The following is a 10511-nucleotide window of genomic DNA, read 5'->3' as shown; positions in this document are numbered from 1 at the left end:
AACCTGCCCATTTCTTCCCAAGCTTTCCACTGGGCTAATTAAAGACATTGCCTCTCCCACAAAATTTGCCCCATTTACAATACTGAACCTTTGGGCTTGTACAGCGCTAGGAGCAGCAAGGCACTGGAAGCCTTCACTGTAATATAAATCATAAAATAGTAATATATGAAAACCTGCTGTTGGCATTTCCAGCCCTGGAAAAGATTCATAGCATGATTTGCAGTCCTACCTTACACTGAGTAGCAGCTATTTTATGAATCACTATTTCTGTCACATTGATTGAAAACAAACCTTGGCATCACCGTCTCATGGCAGTCTGGTTGCTGTGAGCAACCTGGATATTTTCAAGGGACTCATGTTTTATTTGAATGCTTTTTATTGGGCTGCAAGAAGGACAAAGAACTGTAGGTTGAAGTAACATAAAAAACATCTTGTTTATAAGAACAGGACGTGGTAGCAACCAAAGTATTTCATAGGCAGTAGGGAAATTACTTAGTTGCCTAAATCTTAATGCCAAGGGTCCTTTAATTGTGTAAGATATCCAAGGTACCTAACAAAAATAACATGGGTTCTATGGGAGACATCCCTGTTGCAAAGCTGCAACTGGAGACCAGACAGGATATCCTGAAGTAGCCCACATAGCACCTACATTCAGGCAACTGAATCTCACACAAACCCTTTTTGTTTTCTCAAGTGTTGCCTTGATCTTGTTCAGAGAGATTGCCCCTCTGAAGAGCTGTCCCTTTCCCCTTGCAAAGGGCACAGCCGAAGTCAAAGTCCTGGGAGCCTGGAGGGATTCAGCGGGTGCTGGGTGTGTGAAAGGCTGTTTAGCTAGGAGACAGACGATGCTAATCCCTGCTGAAAACTCCTCCAGAGCATACTGGCCTGGCTCAAGAGCACTCCTTTGCCCTCTGGAGTGGTCCTGCAATTCATTTAATAAAATATTCTTCTGTGGTTTTCTTCTAGTGATGTTCTGCAGAGCATAAATATGTTCTACATATGCAGAAAGGGACAAACCTCTGCTAGACCCTGCTGGACTCTACTGGAGAAATTTTATTGAAACCTGGGACCAGATGCCTCATCCTTTCTCCATTGCCACGTTTCAGGACCAAGCAGTTCTTGCTTAATATTTGCTGTTGTTTCCCTGTCAGGATTACCATGTTGTCATACTTAAAACATGTAGTGCTTTAGAGGAGAAACATCTGCAAATTCTGGGGGACACCTATTGTTGTTTTGGGTGTCTGGCATAGTGAGAATAACCAACAATCTGATGGTTTCACTGCGCTGAACTTTCTTTCCTGCAAAATTCCTCTGCCCATGAGACAGCTCTTTAGGTCAATATGCCCACATGCACAGCACAGTAGAGCCGTGGGTGGCCAGGCAGAGCAGTGTCTCCTTTAGGTCACTAAGCTCACTTCACTATGTGAAACTCCTGGGATGCACAATTAGAAGCTCTTACCAAGCAGGAACAGCAGGTAGCAGGAGCTTCTTCCTGGACTTCACTCCCAATTTTCTCTCCCTCCTCCACCTAGGGTCACAGCGAGATGGGTTATGGGGCTGTGCTCAGTTCATCACATATTGTCTACACTGCTCCTTCCTCCTCAGGGTGAATCTCCTCACACTCCTCCCCTGCTCCAGCATGTGGTCCCCCCCACAAGAGACAGGTCTCCATGAGTTCTTCCCATGGGCTGCAGTTTTTCACAAATTGCTCCAGCATGGATCCCTTCCACAGGGTACAATCCCTCAGGAACAGGCTGCTCCAGTGTGTGTCCCCACAGGGCCACAAGTCCTGCCAGCAAACCTGCTCCAGCATAGGCTCCTCTCTCCATGGTTCTCTGCTAGGAACTTGCTCCAGCACAGGCTTTACACAGAGTCACAGTCTCCTTTGAGCATCCACCTGCTCTGGAGTAGGGTCTTCCACAGGCCGTGGTGGGTATTTGTTCCACTGTGGACCTCCATGGGTTGTTGGGGCACAGCTGCCTCACCACAGGCTGTAGGGGAATCTCTGCTACAATGCCTGGAGCACCTCCTTCCCTTCCTTCTTCGCTGACCTTGGTGTCTGCAGGGATGTTCCTCTCATGTATTCTTGTTCCTCACTTCTGCTGCAATTGTGCAGAGGTTTTCCCCCCCTCCTTAAATACACTGCTATGACCATCACTGATGGGCTTGGCCTTGGCAGTGCTGGGTCCACCATGGAGCCAGCTGGCATTGGCTCTGTTGGACGAAGAGGAAGCTTCTGGCAGCTTCTCACAGAAGCCACCCCGTGCCCCCCCCACCAGCAAAACTTCGCCACAACCTCAACACATTTAGGCAGTGTCAAACATGACCTATGGGTATTGGAGAATGTTGTGGTCAATATGCCATCATCTAACCAAGCAGTGAACTTCAGTCATATGAATGAAGACCAGAATGTCTGTGAGATGCAGGCAGAGTGAAAAATTCAAATATATGTGTCCTTAAAATAGTCTCTGGAGGTAACTGTTGGATGTAAGCCTGGAGAGCAGAAAGTTACAGAACACGTCATTTTGTCATGACTGGAGAAAAAAATCTTCTGGCATCTAAATTTTCAGGTTAGTTTTCTTCTTCCAAAATTTTCAAAGCAAAATTAATGCTCTGCATTAATATACATATTACTGATGCTATTCTTCAGAATGGTGCCAAAGGAGTCTAAACACGATGTAAGGGAACTCACAGTACTTAAGGATGGGATCAACTACTATGACCAGCCCACAAAGTCTTGCAATTGTTTTTCAATTTAAAATGGGGTTCTGCAGGGAATGCAATTCCTCTTCCAATAAGTGGTTTCGTTTTTTTGCTGAAAAATCAGAATCTTGATCCAAATGTTTCTTAATTGAATCTCTGGGACTTTAAAGGCTTTTTTTTTTATTAAATTGAATAAACATTTTTTTAAAGAATAACCATCTTCAAATTTTGTGTTTAAAGCTACTGAGTAGTTTCATCACTTTACCAGGCTGTTGTGAATTCAAAATCCTGATTCATACCTTGTTTTTCAAGTTTGTGGTATCTGCAGAAATGTACCTGGAAAGACTCTTACACCTGCAGTGAGGTGATCCAGGACTTCAGGTTTTTGGACATGTTTCCATTGTAACAACTTGTGTACTTTCACCTGTTGAAATGGCTCTCCTTCAACAACTTTAACTGAAAAATTGCAGACAGTATATAATTTGCTTGTCTGTCAGCATCTGGCAGTATAAACAGTGCTAATAAGCCAACAAGCATTTTTGTTCTTCACAGCTCTTTTGGTTAATAATAAGCCAGTCTGGATCGTGATTACATAGAGAAAGCCTCAAGGCTCCAGATCCCTAAACTAAAATGATGGTCACAGGATTTTCCAGGCTGACAGATGAGAAAGAAAAGGATAAAGGAGTGCAAGGAAATAACAGGGAAATAATTTTTTTCTGCTTGGAATATTCATAATTGCCATTCACCTACTTTCAAGAAGGTGTCCTAATTCATGTCTAGTCCAAGTTTATCCCCTAAGCCCCCTCCCATCTCATGTCACCTAACCATAAAGCTGAGTTTCTGTACGTGGAGAAGAGGTGCTGCCCATGTCTGAGGGTTAGCAAGTGCTCTTCTCAGGGCTTTTTGTGGGAAAGCACTTGCACAACCTACTACCTTCATGCCTTCTTGGGGAGAACCTGCATCCTGCACAGGGATGTGGAACTGTCTCCACCTCCCAGTGTGGACCAGCCCCAGGCACTTAAATGATGCATTCTGCTTAGACTGGCAGTGGGTGGATGGGACACAGCTATTTTATGTCCTTACTGTCACTGAATGCTTTACAGATTATTTTCCTATAACACCTCTAGAGTGACCTTCCTGTCAACTTCAGGCAGGTTCCCACTTGGTCACAGCTTCGGTCCCCACCAGTGAATGCTTCTGCACAGGCAGTCCTGGACTGCTTGTCCTAACTGTGAACTGAGATTTCCGATCTACTCACCAGCTGCAGCCCTAACCCCCAAACTTTCTAACCTTATAAACTTCTTCTAAAAGTGTCCTAGAATTTGTGCATCCAGGTGCAATCTTTGCTCTTCTGTACTCACAAACACTTTGCAAAGCACACCTGTTATCACCAATTACAGTTGTAGGAAACTTGTATTTCTGTGTGGGGAAGGAAAAAAGCCTTGGTGGTCTGCAAAATTAAATATGCCAAGCCTTGTGGCAGAAACAATCAGTGTCTGAGACAGCCACCTACTTACACAGGACACTTGGCCCTCCAAGGCGGCGACAATAACAGGTCTTCTTTCCAGCACACTGTGCCAAAGCTCCACTAGAAAAGCAGGTGGAAAGAAAGGAAGCTTTGGCTGGTTCTGGGAGCAGCTTGGAGATGTCATCCAGCTCTGACAGCCCAAGCTGAGGCAGCCCTTGCCCTTAGCAGAGCTATGACTGGGGACTGCGCGCCAGTGTGAGGCAGAAGGCTGGCAGCAGTGACTCCTGCCATGCCCTGGCAAGTCAGACCGTGCTGCACCTGAGAGCTTGGACTAATACAGGCAGCAAGCCTCTTGTGGTAGGGCAGAAACGTCCAGGGGAGAGTTAAGGGTTAACTGTCAGAGAGATAGCTCACTATGCCTGGAAGAGACAGGAGCAGCTCTCTCTGTGACAGTGGCCAGGGCTGGGAGCCTTCTGCTCACCGCCTCCTGTGTGGTCACAAGGGAAACCTCTGTCAGCAAGAAATTAAGGCTCAGACTACTCTTCAGTCCAAGTCCATGAGCTTATAGTGCATCCCAGAGACAAGAAGAACAGGTCCTGAACTGTCTGATCCCAGCACACTCCTGGCTCAGGTTTTTTACTCTTTTGAAAAAAATTACCAACCAATCAATCAGAAAAAAGTCCCTCTTCAAGGAAGTCCGGGAGCAAGGGTTGATGCATCACTTTCCTCCAAGAATGTCTTTCCACTGCAGAATGGACTTGTCCTTGGTCCTTTTGAATGCCAACCAGTGTTTTTCACGTCCATGCAGAGAAGCTGCAGGGACTTCTACAGAAGGAGACCTTCTTGTCTGTGCCTAGCCAGAAAGATACTGCAAGTGTCAGGCTTGGGGTAAAGGTGATTGGGATGGGGGAATGGTCTTTGGGAGGAGGTCAGGTTCCTTGGGGACCTGACTGACTTTAGGCAACCAATGAACTTACGTGTTGTTTCCTGAGGCAAGAAACTGCTCTGTCTTCCCCAGCCCTGTAGATATCATTACTTGGTATCATGTTTGTATCAGGCTATTGATATGACAATGGCAGTGTTTAGAAATTAATTAAGGGCTATGGGCACAACTTCCCACCTCTTCCTTCTCTCCAAGCCCCAAAGCACAAATGTCTTCATTAACAGATAATGCCAAATTAAAACAACAACATATGTAGGTGGGATTTCTCTCTCATAACTACAGAAGTCCAAGCCTGAGTTAGCTGTTCCCTTTGCAGCAGGTCAAGACTCATGAGCTAAACACATTGCATCCTTCTGCCTGGTGCTCACGTTTAGTCAGCGATTAGCAGGGGCCATTTGGCTTTCCTGAGCACAGCTTAGAGGTTGTCTCTGAGGGCTTGGCTGGCTCCCTGGTCCTTTTTCCACCCCCTTGTGGAAAAAACCTGCAGCTTTGTGGTCTGCAGACAGCAGGCCCCAGAGCCCAGCCCTGCTGCTCCCACCCACCAAGGGGGATTAAAACATTTGCAGCTGTACACAGGGAACAAGTGCAGCCCTTGGTAAAAAAAGAGGTGCTGGCAAGGCAGGGTCATGGAGGCAGAGGGACCTGTGCCAGGGTCTGGTTTGAGCGGAGTGGCTGATGTCAGAAGCAGCACATGGCCCAAGGAAAAGCCACTGGATGGCAGGAGGGAGAATGGGACTTTTGCTTTGCTGAATTCTAGTTTGGAAGCCTTTTCCCCTTTGGCTGATGGAGTGTTTAAGTCTAACACTATAAAAAAGAAATGAGGAGCTTGGGTGAAACCCCAGGGAAGGGCACAGAGAGTGTTTGCAGTGTGGCCTCGCCTCCAGAAGAGTTTGTTTCCTTCAGCAATCCTTCCATTGCTCCTGCTTGGCTCCTGCAAGGGCACCACAGCCACAGAGGCTGCTGGCCCCACGTATCATCCCTCCAGATGGGAAGGAAATTGTGAGATCATAGAATGGTTTGGGTTGGAAGGGACCTTAAAAATCCTGTTTCCAACCCTCCTGCCATGGAGAGGTACACCTTTCACTAGACCAAATCCTTGGAGCTAATTCCACATCCCTCCCGAGCTAATGTTTCATCTTAGAAAAAGTGTTCAATCTATCTAGGCTTTGAAAACACTGTGATATCAAATCTGAATTTAAAACAATTTATGCATAGCCCATAATAACATTTTAATGGGGAAAAAATACACAGTCATTTCAAGCTTGAGGAGTCTAAGTACTGTGGTTTTGTATAAATGGCTGATATGTTATTTGTTTATTGGGCAATCTGCTTTTTTATATTGTTTGTCAGGATATATAATTTTAGGTGAAAGCTTTTTAGCATGCTGCACCTGCCAGAAGAACTTTCTTTATGGACAAGTTTCTGCTCCGGTGTACATAGGAAATAGACCACTAATTGCCTTCTTACCCACTCTAGCACCGTTAACCAGAACCTGGCTGCTCTGTAAATTAGACAACCAAACTAATGGTGTTGCTGCACAAATCAGATGAGCACAACACAGTTGATTTCATTTGAGGTTCACAAGAGTATCATTTAGGTTGAGAGGCTGGTTTTGGCAACAGTAGCACTCTTTTATTAAACTGTAGGTTTCCTAACCACAATGGGGAGCAGGAAGTGATGGCTTCATTGGACACCAGCCAAGAATCGGAGACCTGGAGTCTTTTCCTGGGTTTATTTCTTGGGACAGGCTCCTTCCTACCCTTGAGCCTTTGCCTGTGTTGGTCTGCTCTGGATCTTTGGACTGCGTATTATTCCAAGAGGAGGTCATCTTCTAATTTGAGCTAGTGATAGGACCATATGGCCCAGATGGCTGTGGGGTTTCTGAAAGCTTCTTTGCTACAAGGTGATGTCTCACTTCCTTCAGCTTCTATGACGAAATTATTCTCGCCAAGGTTTCTGCAGTGCCACGTGGATTTTATTGACTGTGAAAAACTGTTGTAGATGCAATAGGAGAACTGCCTCAAGTCAAAAGATCTAATGGTCATGCCTGACTAGAAAGCCAGTGGCTGGGTGTTGCTGTGTTGTAGCCCACCAAGCAGTGTTTTAAGGCTAAAGCATTCATCTGCTCCTTGGCAGTGCAGACACCAACTTTGTCAAGGGTCAGTGCAGGCCACCCAGAGCTTTTACAAACTAAAACAAGCTGAGAATACCAAGTGTCTCACAATTCCCTTGCAAGCACTCTGTGCTCACCGTGCATCCTTGGGCTCTCTACCTGCTCGCCAAGGGCCAAGTCCAGAGGTGCCCTTCCAAGGATCAAATGCCCGGTGCATTTCTTACCAGTCAGGAGAGACTCTGACCATTCGACTCTCCCTTAATGTACTACAAGACCAAATAGTCTCCTAAGCCACACCGAGTGTTTTCTGACTGCTGCTTTTTAAAGCCTCCTGTTATTCCCAAAGCTTGGACCAAATACTGAGTTAATGATTACTGGGTGAAGTTTCAGTGGTTATTTTGAGGGGACAACCTTTTCCAGCCTTTCGGACACCTGAGGCAGGACATTTAATCAATGTCTTTGTCCTTGTCAGCTGATGCATTAAATCAGGTGCTGTTCAAGTACATAAAATCATTTCAAGCATTGACAATGTGCTTTCCAGTGTGCAGGTAAGGACCAATAAAATCTACATGCATCATTCAGAGAATAAAATCAAGTCAAGTTTTCAATTAAATGTGCAAATCTATACCCATCACGTGTATACAGTTCATCATTGCTTCATAAAGATAGTGATTTTTTTTTCTAGTCTGCAATGTAAGTGTGGGTTTAAATTACCGCTTTATGAACTTGAGCTGGAGTTGAATTGCAAGTCTTATACAGAAATAAAGATATAAATACTGAACAGAAGTAGTATACAAAATAAGGAAATTTATATATAATTAAGGGATTTGGAAATACTAGATGGAAATATAATTAAGAAGATTAAAATAGAGAAAAAGAAAGTGAAAGAGAAAGTGAGTTAAAGAAAGTGTCAGAAGGCAAGGCAAGGGGCAAGAAAGGCAAGCAGAGGAGTTTTACAGATCAATGGAAACATTCAAAGCTACATGGATCCTTAATATGTCTAAATTGCACTTAAAACAGTATATTATAAATAAATAAGCAAAGCTAAGAGGTGTTACACTGCACAGGAAATATTTATATTATTTTATATACAAAGGAAACCAGTGGTCATTGCTACTGAGCAAGTGAGAAATCTGTATTATTTAATCGTCTCCACTTACTTTTGTCTTAGTGAGTGATCTGCGAGAAAATTCTAGTTACTTTTCCTTCATTTTTTAAAACATGAGAGGTCCTAAAAAGTTTTCAGAAGGCAGATGTCTCGATTTAAAAAATGTATCACTATTTCAATATTTAGAATTCAACCTGTGTTAATGACTGAATGAGCCTGTAAGGTGTAGATGGATAAATTTCTCTTCCCTTGTTGGATAAACATAAAAACTAGGCCCATTGTGGTGTATCACACAGGCAAGGAATTACAAGCAAGGAAGCTGACTGAACAGCTTCAGTTGATGCCACATCTGTGTACTCTGTGACATGGCATTTTGTCTGCTGCCCTCCTGCTCTTCCTTCCCAGGGCTCTTCTCTTATCTGCAATATATTATAGACAAACTCAGTTAAAAGAATGCTCAATTTGTTCTACTTTGCCTCTGTAGGTCATGGAGTCCAACACTTATTTACTGCTCAGAGGACGGAGGGATGGGTTTTCTTGTGGATTTCTTCCTAGCACTTGCCTCTGTGGAGTCTGAAAGGTTCACAGCACCTCCAGAGATGATGTGGTATCAGTTATGGAGGAAAGAATGAAATCTGGTGCCTTGGTTTTCAAATGGATTTCAGTCATTGCATAACCACATAAATACCTTCTGAAATCCATCTTAGATCAAGTGCCATAAGGATAAAAAGTCTCCACTAGTTCTTAGTGTCTATTTGAAGTGCTCAGAAGTGCTACTGGACCAGCTAAGAAAAAGCCTGTGTGGACAGCACTGGAGGGGGTCAAGACACTTCCAGAGCCCAGTTCTTGTGTCATTGGGTGTTCACAGCCAGACACCCCAAAAGCTTCCCCTTCTCTTGGGAGTACCTTGAGCTGCTGCAGACCAGCTGCCCAGAAAAGCAAGGTGTGGGCAGCTGGAAGCCCATTCTGGAAAATTTAACCCAAGAGATTCATCAAGGTTACATCATCTCCCTTTGGTCAGACCTGCTGGAACACAGCCCGGGTCCTGCTTCCCACTTGGGCAGAGGCATGGTGAGAGCACACCCTCCCTCTCTCCTGGCCTCTAAACCTATGTTTTTCACTGTGGGCAGGGAGGAGGGAGTGGACCTTCAAATGCTTTTGTCAGATGGGTGATCACCTTATGTGTCTTTTGCATAAATCACCTTCTTTCTCCATGCCCAGGGCTGGAGGATGGAGCATGAGGAATACCTCCCAACTTCTCAGCTGAAGGGCTCAATATCGCAACTGCCACATGGTGAGTCCTGAGGTCCAGAGCAGGGATCTGCTCGCTGTTGTGAACACATAAAGGACTTGGCTGCTAAGTTTTAAGATGTATCTGTGGAACCTATGTGATGTGCAGCAGTTCAAAGTTTGATTTAATGTAGGCAGCTTTGCAAAAAGAGATTGGTCTGGAGAGACATTGCTGTGGGACAACATCCCAGCAGGAACTCTAACATACTTAAATCCAGCAAAGAAACACAGCAGCTAAGAAAACAGAGCAGGAAAAATCTGTGCAGGGTTGCTGTCTGCAGATGTCAGCAATTCCTGTCCTCTACTCTTGTTTGGGATCAGCCATACATCATTGCTTTTGCTTTCAGAGCCTTGCAGAGGAGACAATGACTCCACACCCTCTCCACACGAGCAGCTACTGTGCATTGTGTGGTTTCCCAGCTTCACTTTCATACCAGTCCAAACAATTTTATGGAAAGTTTCCCCACATGTTTGGCGAGAGGTAGAGATACAGAATGGAAAATTTCAACTCAAATAGTTGAAGTCCGGCAAAGTTACAATGGACAAACAAGAGGGGAGGACTATGGTGAGAACTGCCAGGTGCCACCTGCGCGGCCAGGTTCTGTCTGAGCCCCAAACCTGATGTGCCCCAAAGAGCCTGGGGTCTAGGGGAAAAAATCAAGCAGTCAGCGGATGTGAGGAGGAGTTCTTTCAGGCTGGTGGTTCTACACTGAATTCCTCTAGCTGTAACTTTATGGAGATATATATATATATATATATATATGTGTAGACACATATTGATTTTTTTCTGCTCCTATCTGGTATAATAAACATTAACTAGAAAATAGAAAACTGTGTGGGGCAAAAAACATGAAACATCTGTGTTTTCAGCAGGCAGGTTCACAGT

Source organism: Corvus brachyrhynchos, unplaced genomic scaffold (assembly GCF_000691975.1).
Source record: "Corvus brachyrhynchos isolate BGI_N302 unplaced genomic scaffold, ASM69197v1 scaffold103, whole genome shotgun sequence".
NCBI classification, from domain to species: Eukaryota; Metazoa; Chordata; class Aves; order Passeriformes; family Corvidae; genus Corvus; species Corvus brachyrhynchos.
Note: the sequence above shows the minus strand (reverse complement) of the source record.